Raw genomic sequence first — 15,905 nt, forward strand, 5'->3', positions numbered from 1 at the left:
CTTACAATTCTTTTTGAAATATTTCTGAACAAATAACCAAGACACCACCTTGGGCCAAAAGAATCTTGTGTCTTATGGTGACAAATATTATAACTTGAATGTAGTCCTGATTTGTAACCAATGGAAGGAGAGGCTTCATCCCCCCCAAATCAGTTAATATTGCTGTTAATAAAGGGTAGGGGTATCCTTTTTTTTTTTTTAAACTTTGCTGGAGAGCCAAAAATTTATTTTAAAGCTTTGCTCAATGCTTCAGGTGTCTGGATTTATGCAAATAGTATCACATTATTTGTGTAAAGATTTAAAGAGGGGGCGCCTGGGTGGCTCAGTCAGTTAAGCATCCGACTTCGGCTCAGGTCATGGTCTCATAGTTTGTGAGTTTGGGCCCCACGACGGGCTCTGTGCTGAGAGCTCGGAGCCTGGAGCCTACTTTGGAATCTGTGTGTCCCTCTCTCTCTACCCCTCCCCCACTCATTCTCTGTCTCTCTCTCAAAAAATAAATAAATGTTAAAAAAAATTAAGATTTAAAGAGGAAACATCTCTAAGACATTGCCAGTTTTGTAAATTTCCATATAATTTCTTGTATTTTTCCATATCATCTACTGAACTAATAAGCCCTGAATTTTATTTTATTTATCTATTCAAAAAAATTTTAATGTTTTACTTATTTTTGCAAGAGAAAGTGCAAGCAGGGGAGGGACAGAGAGAGAGGGGGACAGAAGATCCAAAGCAGGCTATGTGCTGAGAGCAGCAAGCTCTATGGGAGGCTCAAACTCACAAACTGTGAGGTCATGACCTGGGCAGGGTCGGATACTCAACCTACTGAGCAACCCAGGTACCCCAAACAGCCCTGAGTTTTAAAGATGTTTTGCCAAAAACAAACAAACAAACAAACAAACAAACAAACACAATAAAACCCAACCAACCCCACATCTCTCAAATCTTTCATTTTGCCAATATGTAAAGTTTTGTGGAGAGTATGTCCTGGTAGTTGAAGACTTGGGCCAAGAGCTAGATGGATGTAGGTTTGAATCCCGGCCCTCCCACTTATTAGTTATACTCTCTTGACAAGTTATAAGGGTTCAGTATATATGTAGGTTTGTTGACAGGCCTCAGTTTGTATATAGCCTTATAGGACTGTAAGAAGTAAATATATTTACAAGTATAGAATATTTTGGACTCTGCTTGGCACAGAGTGTTCAATAGATTTCGATGGTTATATGACTGAGAATGTGGCTCCATTGTGAACAGTCACTTCACTCTTAAAAGACAAGACACTCCTAAGAATTAAGTTACTTTGGTTTTTCTCTCTCTTCTTCATCAATGCCATTTTATCTAGAAATTAAAAAGCCTTCGGGCACCTGGCTGGCTCAGTCAGTAGAGCAGGCCACTCTTGATCTCAAAGTCATGAGTTGAAGCCACATGTTAGAGTAGGGTTTACTTGAAAACAAAACGAAACAAAACAAAATAAAAACCCTTAAAAAATTAGAGAGCTTTAACATGACTGATACATTTAAATGTGGGATTAGATATTCATACCCAATTCAAGTGTTCATGTCTGCACTTGAAACTAAAACTTGACAATGTGAGGCATGAATACTATGTAATTTGAGTCTATGTGAAATCTAAGGCCTTAAATCTATAAAGACTATATCAAAGCTGAGGCTAACTTCACCTAGACTGTTTCTTTCTTAAGGGTAGTATACAATACCTATGTATATCTCCGAGGACTAGCTCAACCCTCTCAAGCTAAGTGGTCCATAAATATGGGTAAGGAACAAATGGCTCATGGAGGAGGTTTTTACAGGTAATTAGGTAACCCAGGTAATCAAAGACCATTTGACCTTTATAAAAATATCTCGTGGATTCCCTCTGTATCGGCACAAGACAAAGGAGGATAAGAAATACTTCCTCTTCAAAGTAGGGAGTAGGGAATGTAGGGAAGGGAAGTAGGGAAATCGAATAACTTTCCAAATAATGATATAAGCAATAGTGTAAGAAACCTCCCTATTCCATTCCAATATATTAAAGGCCTAGGTCCGGAGCACTTTAAAGCTGGGAGAGGTGTCCTAGGCCAAGGTCCTCATTTTGTGGAGGAGAAAACAGCCTTGGAGAGTTGAAGTTGTCGGTCCAAGGTCCCACAGCAGGTCTAAGGGTGAAAAGACAGGACTGGAAGTCCAGTCTCAGAAACTTCTCACCACATGATCATTTCAGCAGCCTGTTGATAAAACAGTGTCCTGTGCCTTAAGCATGTCTTGTAATAGAAAAACAAGGTGTAAACGGTAGTGTCAAAGTGGGGTTCTGATTACCGCGTTCGTCACTCTTGCGGTGTACAGCTCGCAGGCGCAGGTACGCAGAGGCTGCACCTTCGTTTGCATCGAGCGGACGACAGGATCGCGCCAGTAGTGTTGACTTAGCTCCTCTATTTGTATTCATGTATTTATCGAGCACGGAGAATGGCCGGGTAACGCGCTCTCCGCTGTCAGAGAGGAGGCGGCAAGACCCCATTGGCGCCCACCCTCAGATCGCCACTTGAGAGAACAAGCAGGATCGGAGGTGGGAAAAACAAACAGGGACAGAATGAAGGTGTGCATGAAGGAGCTTTGCTAAAAAGTAGGCAGGAGGGTGTGATCAGTTTACTGGAGGATTTAGAATTTTTATATCGAGCCCGAGGTAACCAAATAAAAACCCAACTCCTCCAGAGACCTAGAAAGTTTGAAGGACGTAGTTTGAGGGAGCGAACCCCTGCAGCTAGGCGAACCCCTGCAGCTAGCGTTCGCGGACCTCCACCGCCCGCAGGACTGAGACACCCACTCGCCGCCCCACCTCGGGCGCGCAGCAGTCCGGCCGCTCCCCGGTGCTCCTCCTCTCCTCCACCACCCTCAGCCCAAAGGGAAACGCTGGCTCCAGCAGCGCTCGGGGCTCATCCATCAGCCGGGGAGGAAAAGGGGGAGGGGGAAGGGGCGGGCGGCGGGAGGAGGAGTTTCTCCGCCGCGCGGAGCCCTCGGTGGGGCGGCGGGGGAGGAGCGCCCCTCCCCCCGCGCGCTGATTGCTGCGGCGTCCCGCCCGGCCCCGCCCGCGTGTGTGTGTGTGAGGGAGAGCTATAGCGCTGGGTCGGCCCGATGGGGGTAATCGAGGGTTTCGGGGACGCGGAGTGGCGCTTTCCTCTTCCCAGTGAGTGAGGGAGGGCATTCGGCGGCTCTCGTGCTCGGCCACTTTCCCTGGACGATTCCCGGAGCTCCCTGCAGGAGGTGAAAGTCCCGGCGGGTCCGGATGGCGTAGTTGCGCCGCGGCGCAGCAGCTGCTGGAGCTCACCGCCGCCGAGAGCTGGGCGGGGAAACTTTCCGCCGCGTTCCTCCGACTTGCGGCGGGTGGATCTCTGCGTGACACGCCGCCTCCGAGGTACGTGCGGGTCCGGCCCCGCGGCGCTACAGCCCGTGCCGGGACGCCCCTGGCCGCGCCACTAGCCCTGCACACGTTCCGGCCTCGGGCTCTGCAGGCTGCGCGGTGCCTGTCGGCGCTGCACGAGGCTCCGTGTCTGTTCACGGCCGGGGTCGCTCCGGCCGCACGGACCCCTCGGGCTCGGGAGGGCGGCGTTGGTCCAGCACTGTTTACGCTCGGAGGAGCCGCGACCCGTGGCCAGCGGTGCGTGGGGAGCGGCCGTCTTGGGTCGGGTGGGCAGCGCTCCTGGCGATGCGCTGTCCTGGGGAAGACGTCTCCTCCTCCACGCCTGTCCTCACTCTTACTCTCCACGGTTTTTTCCGACCCCCGCGGGGCGCGCCGGCCACTTACCCCGGGGCGCGTGACAGCGTCGGTGGGAAAGGTTTGTTGTGGGTTTGCACTCAATTGCAGTTGCAGAGGCTTCGCCCGGAGACTCGCGCACCGACGGGAGCTGCGCTCCCCTCAGCCGGCGCCCTCGGGGTTTAGTGAGGGCGGCGCGGAGCGCTGCAGACCCCGGGCCCCACAGAGAACGCGCCCCCTGTTAACGGATTAGCCCCTTACCCAGTTCATTTTGAAGGTTTCCCTTAGCATCTTCATGTGGTTAGAACAAACTGGAAATCTTGGGCTGTGGCTACAAGAATCTGCTTGCAGACTTGTTATTAAAGTGGGCATTTGCCCACTTTCCAGAATCACGTAGTGTAGGGAGTCGGCGTGGTCAAGCGGGAATTACCTTGGCACAGTGGAACTTAGTATAGTGTGTACCAGAAGAGCTGAGAAAAGAAAATCACTCAATATCCTTAGCTGTGAAATGGGAATAATAATAGGTCTGGTCTCATAAAGTCACTGTGAGGATTGAATGATTTAGTATGTGTAGAGTACTAGAACAGTGCCTGGTGCCGAGCAAGCGCTACACAGGTGTGAAAGCTGCTTGTCCGGAGACGGAGGTGATGGGAAAAGAGCAAAGAGGGTGAAGGATGCTAGGAGTGACAGCCGGAGATGGGGAACCAGGCATTTTCTGAACATCTGCCATCTAAGAAAAGTAAGTGAGCGGTTTGGGTGGAAAGAAGCATCTAGAGGTAACAAAGCACATGCCAAGCCCTTTTAGTTGTCCTGAAATGGTACTTTAAGGCTGCAAACAGTTACTTCACTGTGAAATCAGCTATTTCTCTCTAGTAATAATAGCTACCGTTTATTGAGCCCATGTCACTCTCTTGCATGCCTTGAGGACCATTTAAACCTCATACTAACTCTGTGGTAAAAACATTATCAGGGCCATTTTACAGATAAGACTGTAGAGGTTAGTAATTTGCCCAAGCTAACGCATAACTTTCTGTTAGTTCTGACTCCAGAGCTAACTTAGCCAGGGAGAGCTAACAAGTGCAATCAGATTTGTGTGGGGTGAGCCCAGGCATCTTCTGTTGTTCAGGTTCCCATTTGAGTTGGACATATCTCTTGAAACAGTAATAAGGTATCTGTAATTAATTTAGGTGATATACTTACTGGGATGCCAAATTACAGCTCTGAAACTAGATCCAAGTAATTAGAAACAGAATCTTGATTTGGATTAATTCATATGAATATTTATTCTTAATTTCTTTTATTCTCTACACATTGTCAGAGTTACTTGGCTTCCTTAGGAAACAGCTTGGGGTTGGCACAGGAGGCAGGGAAATAATTCTTACCCCCTTAAGGGCTATTAAAATGAAATTGATTTCATGCCATTGTGTCAGTTAAAGGATGTTGCTCTGTTTCTTGGTGTTCTCTGCTTTTGGCTTGAATTCTGCATTGTTTAGTGTTTCAAGGCTTCAGCATAGTTTCAGCCCTTCACTTTGTCTTTGTCATTTGTCAACTTTAATTTTTCCTGTTTTGATGGAATCTGACCATTACATGGCAGCTTTGCTTGACAACTGTTGATCCAGCTCATGTTTTTATTTTTTAAAATTTTTTTTTTTATTTTTTTTTCAACGTTTATTTATTTTTGGGACAGAGAGAGACAGAGCATGAACGGGGGAGGGGCAGAGAGAGAGGGAGACACAGAATCGGAAACAGGCTCCAGGCTCCGAGCCACCAGCCCAGAGCCTGACGCGGGGCTCGAACTCACAGACCGCGAGATCGTGACCTGGCTGAAGTCGGACGCTTAACCGACTGCGCCACCCAGGCGCCCCCCAGCTCATGTTTTTAAATATAAAAATCACCAACTTACTTTTGAACCCCAGCACTTCAAAGGCAACCCTGGGGGAATTCACTGTTATTTTGAATATTAGCCAATAGGGGGAGTATAACACACTATTGATGTCTGTCAGACACTTAAACCAGTTTTTAGGGTATTAAAAATACATTTAAGAAGTGGGAAATGTGGCTTTATCTAGCGAAATCACCAAGTTGCTTTCTGAGTTTACACTGGAAAACTGGGTTTAATTTCAACTGATTATAATAAGAATGACCTTGAGGACCAGGCCTATATGTTGGATATATGTCAACTCTCTCGTGGCTGGACAGATATTAAATACACGTGCATGTAGTTTTTTCCATTTGTTTTCCCTAAGAAGTGTATGTAAGATAGTTTTGTGTAATTTGAACAATATTTCAATTATCCAGGAGAACTGGGAGTCCAGAGAGATCCATTGTGTATCCTTTTGTAATGGTCCTCATTTGTCTTTTGTAGAAAATTGGATGTAGTGAGTTTGTTTTCGGGAAGGTTGGTACACTCACAATCCTGTCATTATAATTCTTCATTAGCATCTTCCAAGTGTAAGACTGAGAGATTGTTATCCTGAGTAGCAGCAATTCTAGGCATTCTTCAGAGGCTTATATTTTGGTACATAGTAACAGTTCAGACGTATTGTATTTGTCTTGTAGAGGTGTGACGTGTCTATAGACACTGATCTTGTAAATAAAATATAAACATTATTTAAGAATTAACATGCCTGGGGGCACCTGAGTGGCTCAGTCGGGTAGTTGTCCGACTTTGGCTCAGGTCATGATCTCACTGTTCCTGCGTTCAAATCCTGCGTCCTCCTCTAGGCTGGTGGTGCAGAGCCTGCTTGGGGTTCTCGCGCTCTCTTCCTTGTTTCCCCTCCCCCGCTGGTGCTTTCTGTCTCAAATTTTAAAAAACTTAAAAAATTAACGTGCCTGGAAAAACAGTTAAACTGACTTTTAAGCAAAGTTTGCAATCTTTGCCTGCAGTTTGGTAGGCCAGTTTCCCTCCTCCTCCTCCTCCTTCTTTGTTTATTTATTTATTTTGAGAGAGTGTGTGTGTGATTGGGGGCTGGGAGGGAAGGGCAGAAAGGGAGGGAGAGAGCGTGATGTGAGCCGATACCTTGACTGTGAGATCGTGACCTGAGCTGAAATCAAGAGTTGGACGGATGATCAACCGACTGAGCCACCCAGGTGCCCCAGCTTGTTTCTTGTGTATTAGGTAGTTTTGACTTTATTTCATTTAGCAAGTTAGGATCATGTGGATCCTTTTAAAAAATAACTTTAAAATTTAGTCTCTTCTTTGAAAATCTCAGCATTGCAGAAGCTACTTCAGATTAGCATTTTATTTAGGATTTAACTTAATTTTCTATGCTCTCATGTAGTTTACACTCCTTTAGCAAACATTTTTCAAACCCCCTACTCCTAATAGGCTTCTGGTTCCTAGTCTTGGAGTTGGCGAATTAGCTGTCCTCTTTCAAGCCTCTGATAGCAGGGGGCCAAGATGCCTTAAGGCTTCCTAAGGCTTTGTCTTGGAAAGCCTTTATAAATTGACAGAATTGGTTAATTTAAAGGAAGGGATTGTCCAATTCTTTTTAAAACTCAAAGGAATTAGGGGTGCCTGGGTGGCTCATTCAGCTGAGGGCTGACTCTTGATTTCGGCTTAGGTCCTGATCTCACGGCTCATGGGTTGGTGCTGACAGTGAGGAGCCTGCTTGGGATTCTCTGTCTCTCTCTCAAAAATAAGTAAACTTAAAAAAAAAAAGACTCAAAATAATTAATCTTTCCCTTTTGCATGCAAACTTAGTTGTAGCTTGTGAAAGTCAGGTGAGTTTCCTGCAGGGAGAATCTGGGCCTAACCTCTCAGGGAACTCAAAGTGTCCTTTTGAGTATGCTGCTAAGGTGATCTCTGCTGACTTCTTTAGTACCTAAGTGATCACCAATTTCCTGGGATCATAAATCTGTGGAAAGTTCTGACTTTACATTTCAGGCTTAACAGAACAGTTAGAATTCAGACTGATAAGTATTAACATTGCTGTAATATATTTTTCTGGATGAATTTGCTGTCGTCATTTTGAATTATCCCTATTCTTGACAATCTATCTTGAACATGTTTTTTTTGTTTTTTTTTCCCCCTTTGTTGCTATTGGACAAAAACTAATTATAATTGTCAGGTTCATTAGTTAATGAGGACAGCCTTCCCTTTTTTTTTCTTTCTTTTGCTCTTAACAGCTATTTGAAAAACGATTTTGTTACTTTTATTCTGTGTATTGGAGCATTTTCCTTGTGTTTTTTTAACTTGAAATTTTGAAACTTAAGAAATATTAACTACTTTTTGAAATTTGCATAACTCAAGTAAGCAAATGTTTTTAAGGATCTTTAACTTATAAGTAACCTTGTATCACCTGTAGGAATATTGACAGTTTGCAATGTAAAAGTAATTTGCGGTTATATGAAAAACTAGCCTTTCACAAATAACAGTTAGCCTTTAACAGTTTCAGCAAGAGCTGTTGTGGTTTTGGAAGAAAATTACTGCACCAAGATACACAGCAGTAATTTCTCTGGTTCCACATCTTCAGAGCTAATACTTGGAATGATACAGCATTGTCTCTTTGTAGCATTGCATAAAACAAAAGCTATTGCTAATTTGTTTGGTTTCCAGTCAAGCTGAAATAACACAGTTTGGAAGGACTTTATAAAAAATGATCTAGGTCCATTTCCTGGGCTCTGTTCATTTCTGTACCTTTTTGAAATACAACATTTGTTTGTTAACTGACATTGAGCTTTCTTTTCTCTGTTTGCAAAGCCCTTGCTAAAGATTTAGGACAGATTTCCAAGCAATTTTCCTTCTTTCAGAGAGAATAATGATTTTTATACCAACCAAGATGTGCACAGTATTTAGTGTTTGGAACAACATTTGTAAAAATTCTGCATGAGGCCACTCTCATTTGGACCTTACACACTTTTTTTTTATTCTTTAGTTTCCTAGGCCAACCATCAAGACTTATAGAAGGACAACTAAGGGCATCTTTATTTAATTTATTTAATCTTCAATTATTATTGAAGGTCTGAAAAAAGAGCCCTAGAGTTATGCCCTCAGGCCATCCTGATATCTCCTGCTTAGGGTAATTACAGGTGGGGAGAAAAAAAAGATTAACACTAGTGTTTGTGCTGAAAGTTTCTACAAGTCTGGGAAGAGGACTCTGAATAAGAGTAGAGCGTGGCAAAGTTCATTTTTAGGATTTACTGTTAAATTGTTGCCACAATAAAAATTTAAGATAAAATCTAAAATGCAAGCTCTATCTCTATGAGAAAGGATGGTAATACAGAAGCATATAGTCTCCCTGCGTCTTGGGCACTGGACTCCAGGGGGAAGGGGGTCAGAGTAGGGTGCTGTTTGTGGAGGAAGAAGCACCTGCTGGCCTTTCCTTCCAAGTACCATAATTCATTTCCCTGGTACATGCTGAAGGTCAGGATTTTGTGTGAAATTGCAAATGGAACATTTGTAAAAACACGTGTAAGTTGATTAGTCCTTGAAAGAATGATCTGTAGAAAACAGTCTTTACAGTTACTAGTCCTTGAGCTTTCCTGTTGATCGGATTGCCCTGTGAGACAAGGGCTGCAGTGTGACAGGTGAGATGACTAACCTCCATTGATGGGTAAGGACACCAGATGGACGAGATGGATGGTCTACCAGAACTTTGGATTTCTTGTTTTGTTCTTACTGTTTTATTAATGGAAACTTGGTGAATACTTAATTTCAACTTGGCACATGAAAAGATTCCCTTTTGAGAGTATACTTCTATTAGCATTTTTAGTGATTTATGTGTCTTGACAGTATGAAATTGGTCAATGAATGCAAAAATACACGGGTGTGTATTTGCAAATTTCATTTCATCATTCACTGTATGATGGTTGCTGGAGAAGAATGTGGCTCCCCTCCTCCCCCATAATTAGAAGGTTATTTTAGGTGAAATACTTAGATTCCAATGTGATACCCAAGTCCTTTTGTGTGGTATTGCCTGTGTTGTTATACGTGATCTCTTTTCTGTTTTTCCTTTAAAACAAAACATACTCAAACACAGAACTCTCTTCTGAGTGTCCATAAAGAATAAATGTCTCCTTTTGTTATATTAGACTTTGTGCAGTTGGCTGGCAAATTAACTTCAACTTTGAGGGAAAGCACCACTGACTCATTACATACATTTTGTATTATTACATTGTAAGGTCTTCCCTATGTGTGTGGGAGAAGTTTCTGATCTTCTAAATCAGCATTGTGTACTATTGTTGGTCTGTCTCCTTTTGTCAAAGCCTTTCTGAGCAGACATTGCTTAGTTTTTAAATTTTTTATAGAGATTGTTACCTGTCATCATATTCATAATATACCATCTGAATCGTGAAAAAAATATTTAAGATAACAGCCAACTTTGTGAAGGCACTCCTGTCTTTTTCTTTTGACTTCATCATACTCATCCATGACAATTGTTGCATCATGTTTTTGGAGCCTGAGGAAGGATGACCTACTTTGATACATTTCATATTCTTTTGTATTTATGCCTTTTTCAGTTTGTGGCATCTTTATTTCATTATTAGAGTGGTTGCTTTCTAAGATATTCAAGATTTTCATTTCATTCAGTGTGTGGGCAAACAAGGAGTTTCCTGTAGAACCCGTCCTACTAAATTCTTAAAAATAGTTCCAGAAGGTACCCCATTTAGATACCTTGTTGGGTGGAGGGCTCTTGGTAAAGTTCAAATGGGAGATAATTGAACACAAAGCAGGATTCTGTTTAGTTTAACCAGGTAGAAAAGGGAAAGTAGCATCTAATTCATTAGGACAAAATTCACTTTTGTATAATAATGAGGGATTTAAGTGTTTTCTTTGGAATTAATATATACTTTAACTACTTAAAGGTATAGGTAAAAGGTTTGCAAAAGAAACTTTGCTAAGGCTGAGGTTCTGGAGTTGGCAACTCCTGTAACCCCAAAGATCCTGTTCTCTGAAGCCAGGAAAAAGCGGTCTGTTTCCAATTATATATCACAAAAATAGGGAAATTAAGCCAAGAAAAATGATCATTTGGGGGTTGGGCTGCTTTTTTGTAGAGGGTAAAGGAGGAAAGACTATAGATGAGTATTTTTAAAAATCTGTCTTTTCTGGTTGGCTTTCAGAATTTTCTCAAGTGTTCTCTATTGGAAATGAAGAATAATTTTGGGATTAAAGACTCCTCCTTCAGTTTCTTTTTGTTTCTCACAGAGCAAATGGAAGAGTAGTCAGGCAGCTTCTGCTGACACGAGGGTGTTTGGTCCCAGTGTTCTGGGACCTGGCTGGTATTTTTGGTAAAGCCTTTTCCAGTCTGAATGGTGCCATGCTATGGGCTCCCAACATCATACCGGGTAGTTGGTGCTGTGTTTTTTTGGTACACGTTTTACCAGACTTGAAATGTGGTCCCTGATGCCGAGCATCATTCTGCTGGTGAAGAAAGAAAGGCTAGGGATGCTGGTGTGAGAAGCCTACCTGGAAGCTGGATGAAGTGTGGGTGCATATAGTGTCCTCAGCACTTGTCAGAAGCACCTAGCCTTTCTGAGTGCCTACGGCTGGTTTCAGGATTAGTGGTCCTGTGAGACCCAGGTGTTAACTAAGAAATCTCCTTTCTACCACCAGAAGATCACCCCCAGCAGGTCTTAGTTCCTGTTTCTCACACCTTACACCTCCACAGAGTGTTGAATAAAACTTTCCTAATGGTACAGAATCTTTGGTAACAACACAGTTTGTCGGGGCTAGTGGTGTTTGGCTATTGGCTCATTTTTTCTCACCTCCTATTGAAGTCCTTGGCCTGCTGCAGGCGGGCTCCCACACCCACCATACGAAGGCAGGGTGTGAGAAAAGGTGCAAAGTGTGAAACTTGTGCTTGCTTTAAGTGGTGTCTGCATTGTCCTCTCTCTGGGGCCTTTGCTGCTTAACTCTTGTCTTTCTTCCACCTTTTTATCATCTTAGTTTCCTTGGAGCTCCTTCTTCCGGTTTTCTCCTTACCTTCTCGATCTTTCTTCACGTTGCCTTTCCAGTGCTTGATTCCTATGTGTTGGCATTCTCCGAGGTTTTATATTTTCCCTTTCTCTTCTCTTCTCTTCTCTTCTCTTCTCTTCTCTTCTCTTCTCTTCTCTTCTCTTCTCTTCTCTGTTTGCATATAGTTGCTCATATTTCCATGCCTCAATGGCCATGTTTCTGCCAGTAACTTCCAGTTTTATATTTCATACCTTTATTTCCAGTAGCTACCTTGTTGTTCTGTAGGTCTTTCTGTTAAAAGCAAGTCCCAAACCCAACCTACTATTTCTCTGTGCTCTCTAGTCTCAATCCTTTATTTCCTGTGTCAGTAAATGGCACCAGTTACCAGGCTAGGAGCCTCAGGCACACTAAACTTGCTTCTGCTTACTTCCCTGAGCCGAGTAATACCAGTCACGTGTAGCTTACCTTTAGCAGATCTCAGTTGACATTTTCTTTCCCTTTCCAAATCATCATCTCACGTGCACTATTGCAGGGGTCTTCCAGTTGGTTTTCCTGGCTTCATCATCTCTATCTTCATCTTTTTATCCATTTTGGTTGGTACCTTCTAAAACACAGATCTGTGTTTTCATTTCTTGCATTTTATTTTAAAGTTTATTAATTTTGAGAGAGATTGAGAGAAAGAGCATGTGTGCATGTGCAGGAACTAGAGAGGGGTTGAAAGAGAGAGAGAGAGACAGACAGACAGACAGACAGACAGAATCCCCCCAGGCTCTGCACTATCCACACTGAGCCCCTTGAGGGGTTCAGTCTCATGAACTGTGAGATCATGACCTGAGCCGAAATCAAGTGTGGGTCATTTAACTGACTGAGCCACCCAGGCACCCCATGTTCTCTTGGATTTTAACGTTTTTTGTTTTTTTTTTTAATTTATTTTTGAGAGAGAGAGAGACAGAGCATGAGCAGGAGAAGGGCAGAGAGAGAGGGAGACACAGAATCCAAAGCAGGCTCCAGGTTCTGAGCTGTCAGCACAGAGCCCAACGTGGGGCTCAAACTCACGAACTGCGAGATCATGACCTGAGCCGAAGTCAGATGCTTAACCAATTGAGCCACCCAGGCTCCTTTTGCATTTTATTTATTTATTAAAAAAATTTTTTTTTAAATGTTTATTTATTTTTGAGACAGAGAGAGACAGAGCATGAACGGGGGAGGGGCAGAGAGAGAGGGAGACACAGAATCAGAAGCAGGCTCCAGGCTCTGAGCCATCAGCCCAGAGCCTGATGCGGGGCTTGAACTCATGGACTGCAAGATCGAGATGGAGATCGTGACCTGAGCTGAAGTCGGACGTTTAACCGACTGAGCCACCCAGGCGCCCCTCCTTTTGCATTTTAAAAGTCACTGCTCTTCCATTATCCTTGGCGGAAGATGTCTGGTTATTAATAATGTAGCCTCAGCTGCTTTTTCAAGCCATTTCTCCTACGTCTCCCTAAACCTCTCTCTTCCCATACCAGAGCCCTTATGGATTACAGAGCATGCTGGGTGCTCTCAGGCTCCTTTGCTTTTGTACTTGTCTCTCACCTAGCATATCTTCCCTTCCTTTCTCTGGTGGTCTCCCACTTACTCATGCAAGGTCTCTATCTACGTTGTTAGAGTCTGTAGGGAAGCTACAGATGGCTCTTCCTGGCAGGTGGTTGCTTGCATCTTCCCTTAATTTATTTTACAGCACTTTTGCTACCTCTGGAGAACTTATTTTCTTTGTCTGCCAGATTGTGGACTTTCCTAGAGCATTATCATGTCTCATCATCTCTGTATCCTGGGAGTGTGGCATGGGCTTGGTATATAATATATATTATCACATTGAATTCTCCAACTCAGTTCCACTTCAGTTAAAGGTTTGGAGAGAGGCAAAGCTTACAGTGGATGTGAACTGTAACCATACAGAAACTGCAAAGGAAATAAACTCAGAATCATAGAGTTTAAGGTTAGAGTGGGGGTTAGAAATAATCCTCTTTAAGTACCTTGAAAGATGAGAACAGGCAGGTTACATGCCCTGCCCAAGATCACACTCTGCCCAAGATCAGATCGCTGGGGAGTAGTGCTTTTTTTAAAATTTCTCTGCAGTATACTCCACCCAACAGCCAAAATGGCCCCGATGAAGCCGAAGTCAGATCCTGTTATGCCTTTGCTTAAAACACTCTAATGTTCCTATCTTAGGGTAAAAGCCAGAATCCTTACAATGATCTGTAAAGCCCCACACAACTAGCCATCACTCCCTTGTCACATCCATTACCTTTTTGATCTCATTCCTGTGCTCTCTGGTTCACTCACTGTGCTCCAGCTTCCTGGCCTGCTGTCTGTTTCCTAACCATGTCAGACATGCTGTCTCAGGACCTTTGCATGTGCTGTTTCCTTTGCTTGAAATATTTTTCTCTCAGATATCCACAGAGTTCATTTCCTGTAAGTCCTTACCCCAACAAAGAACCAAACCAAAGACCCCAAATATTTCCTTTCCCTCTTCTCTGCTTTGTTTTCTTAGCATTTATCTCTATCTCAGACACAATTTTATATTTTGTTTATAATTTGTCGCCTCTGACTAGAAGGTAAGCTCCATGAGGGCAGGGATTTTGGTATGTTTTGTTCCATATTGAATCCCTGTACCTGAAACAGTGCTGGCATGGAGCAGGCACTTGATAAATATTCGTTAGGTGAATAAATGAATGAGAAGATTTTGTGGATTTCTTATATCTCCCGTTAAATGTACACTTATGGCATTTCAAAGGGAAAACTATCAGATCTGTCTAGAAGGAGGAAAATCTGACGTTTAAAATGCCTCATTCAAGACCTGTCATACTAGAACATTGACCTCTTTTTAATTGACTGAAAACAGCAATCGTGGGCTCTCCCCAGCCTTACAAGTGGTTTGGGAAGACTCCCAGTTTACCTCTCACAGGCTTGGGCTTGCTGTGGTTTCTCTCTGCCTGTGATTTGCCCTTTAACCCATTGGGCTGCATAGATGAAAAGTAAACATAGCATTAAAGAAAAGAGCACGGGGAGAGGGTATAGGGCAGAGGAGCAGAATTTCCCTGCGGCCCTGACATCTTCCCTTGGCTCTGTGCCCATCCACAGGGCCACTCACCGACCTTCCTGAGTTGCTTCGGGGTACGCTCTAAGGAATAGTCTGGAGCCGGCTGGGCCAGATGACTCTTGAATTTGCTTTGATGTTCTAATTTCTTTGAAAAGAAAGTTAAGTTTAGGCCAAAGGGACAATGGAGAAAGGTTTTTTTTTTTTCTTTTTTTTTAAATTTTGTAAATTAAATTACCATCTTCATTTTGAAGAGAAGTTTTAACCCTTCTGAAGACAGGATTGCAGTTGAAATTACTGCCTGCTTCCGTCAGTGATGCTAGTGAGGAGTTAAGACTGGTGGGATCTGTTTTATGAAACCAGTGACTTAAATCCAAGGGACAGTAAGTTACAGTTCTGAAGAAGCATTTGATTCTTCAGGGTAGGGGTTATGTTGAACGAAGAGGATAATTTGTATTAGTGTAACAGTGTTGTTAGAGTCATTTGCCTCCTGCCTCTTTTTTTTTTTTTTTTAAGTTTATTTATTTTTGAGAGAGAGCGAGAGTGCAAGTACATGCAGGGAAGGGGCAGAGAGAGGGAGGGAGAGAGAGAGAGAATCACAAACAGGCTCTGTACTGTCAGTGAGGAGCCCGTTGTGGGACTCAAACTCATGAACCATGAGATCATGATTCAGTAACCATGAGATCACGACCTGAGCTGAAATCAAGAGTCTGAGGATCAACCATCAACTGATCAACCAGACTGAGCCACCCAGGTGCCCTTCCTCCTACTCTTTTTGTGATAACATCATTATGGTTCCTCATCAGGACAGGAAGCCCAGCTAAGGAAGTCAAAGGCTTAGGAGGAAGTTATTGGCCATGTACAAAGCTAACAGCATAATTTAACCCTTGGATTCAAAACTATCAAATTGAGAATAAATTGTCTTGAATGGAGATGTTATCAATGACCTGGTTAAAAATCATCATCACTACCATTTCCTGAACCCTAGGAACATACTAGGTATTAACATAAAGCATTAACACATGCTTTATGTGTTACTAATTTACTTAATTCTAATAACAGCCCCCTTAGGAAAATAGAATCATTATTTCTATGTTATAGATGAGACTTGGAGGTAAGTTGCTCATAGTTCCACTGCTAGGAAGAGGCAGGGCAGGGATTTGAGGGCCTGGGGGCAGGGTTTCCCAACAC

The 15,905-nt window shown here is 43.2% G+C and overlaps 1 protein-coding gene across 2 annotated transcripts in view; it reads left to right on the forward strand.

Moving 5' to 3' along the window:
- The first annotated feature begins 3,092 nt into the window (after positions 1 to 3,092).
- TGFBR3 (transforming growth factor beta receptor 3) overlaps positions 3,093 to 15,905 on the forward strand; it is a 211,360-nt gene continuing 198,547 nt past the window's right edge. For both annotated transcript variants that reach the window (XM_047085878.1, XM_047085877.1), the window contains exon 1: positions 3,093 to 3,399. The gene's annotated coding sequence lies outside the window, so the exon portion shown is untranslated. The remainder of the gene's footprint in view (positions 3,400 to 15,905) is intronic.

The sequence above is a fragment of the Lynx rufus genome, unplaced genomic scaffold (assembly GCF_022079265.1).
Source record: "Lynx rufus isolate CCGP_SWC_20201006 ecotype Redwood Valley unplaced genomic scaffold, mLynRuf1.p SCAF_2, whole genome shotgun sequence".
Lineage (NCBI taxonomy): Eukaryota > Metazoa > Chordata > Mammalia > Carnivora > Felidae > Lynx > Lynx rufus.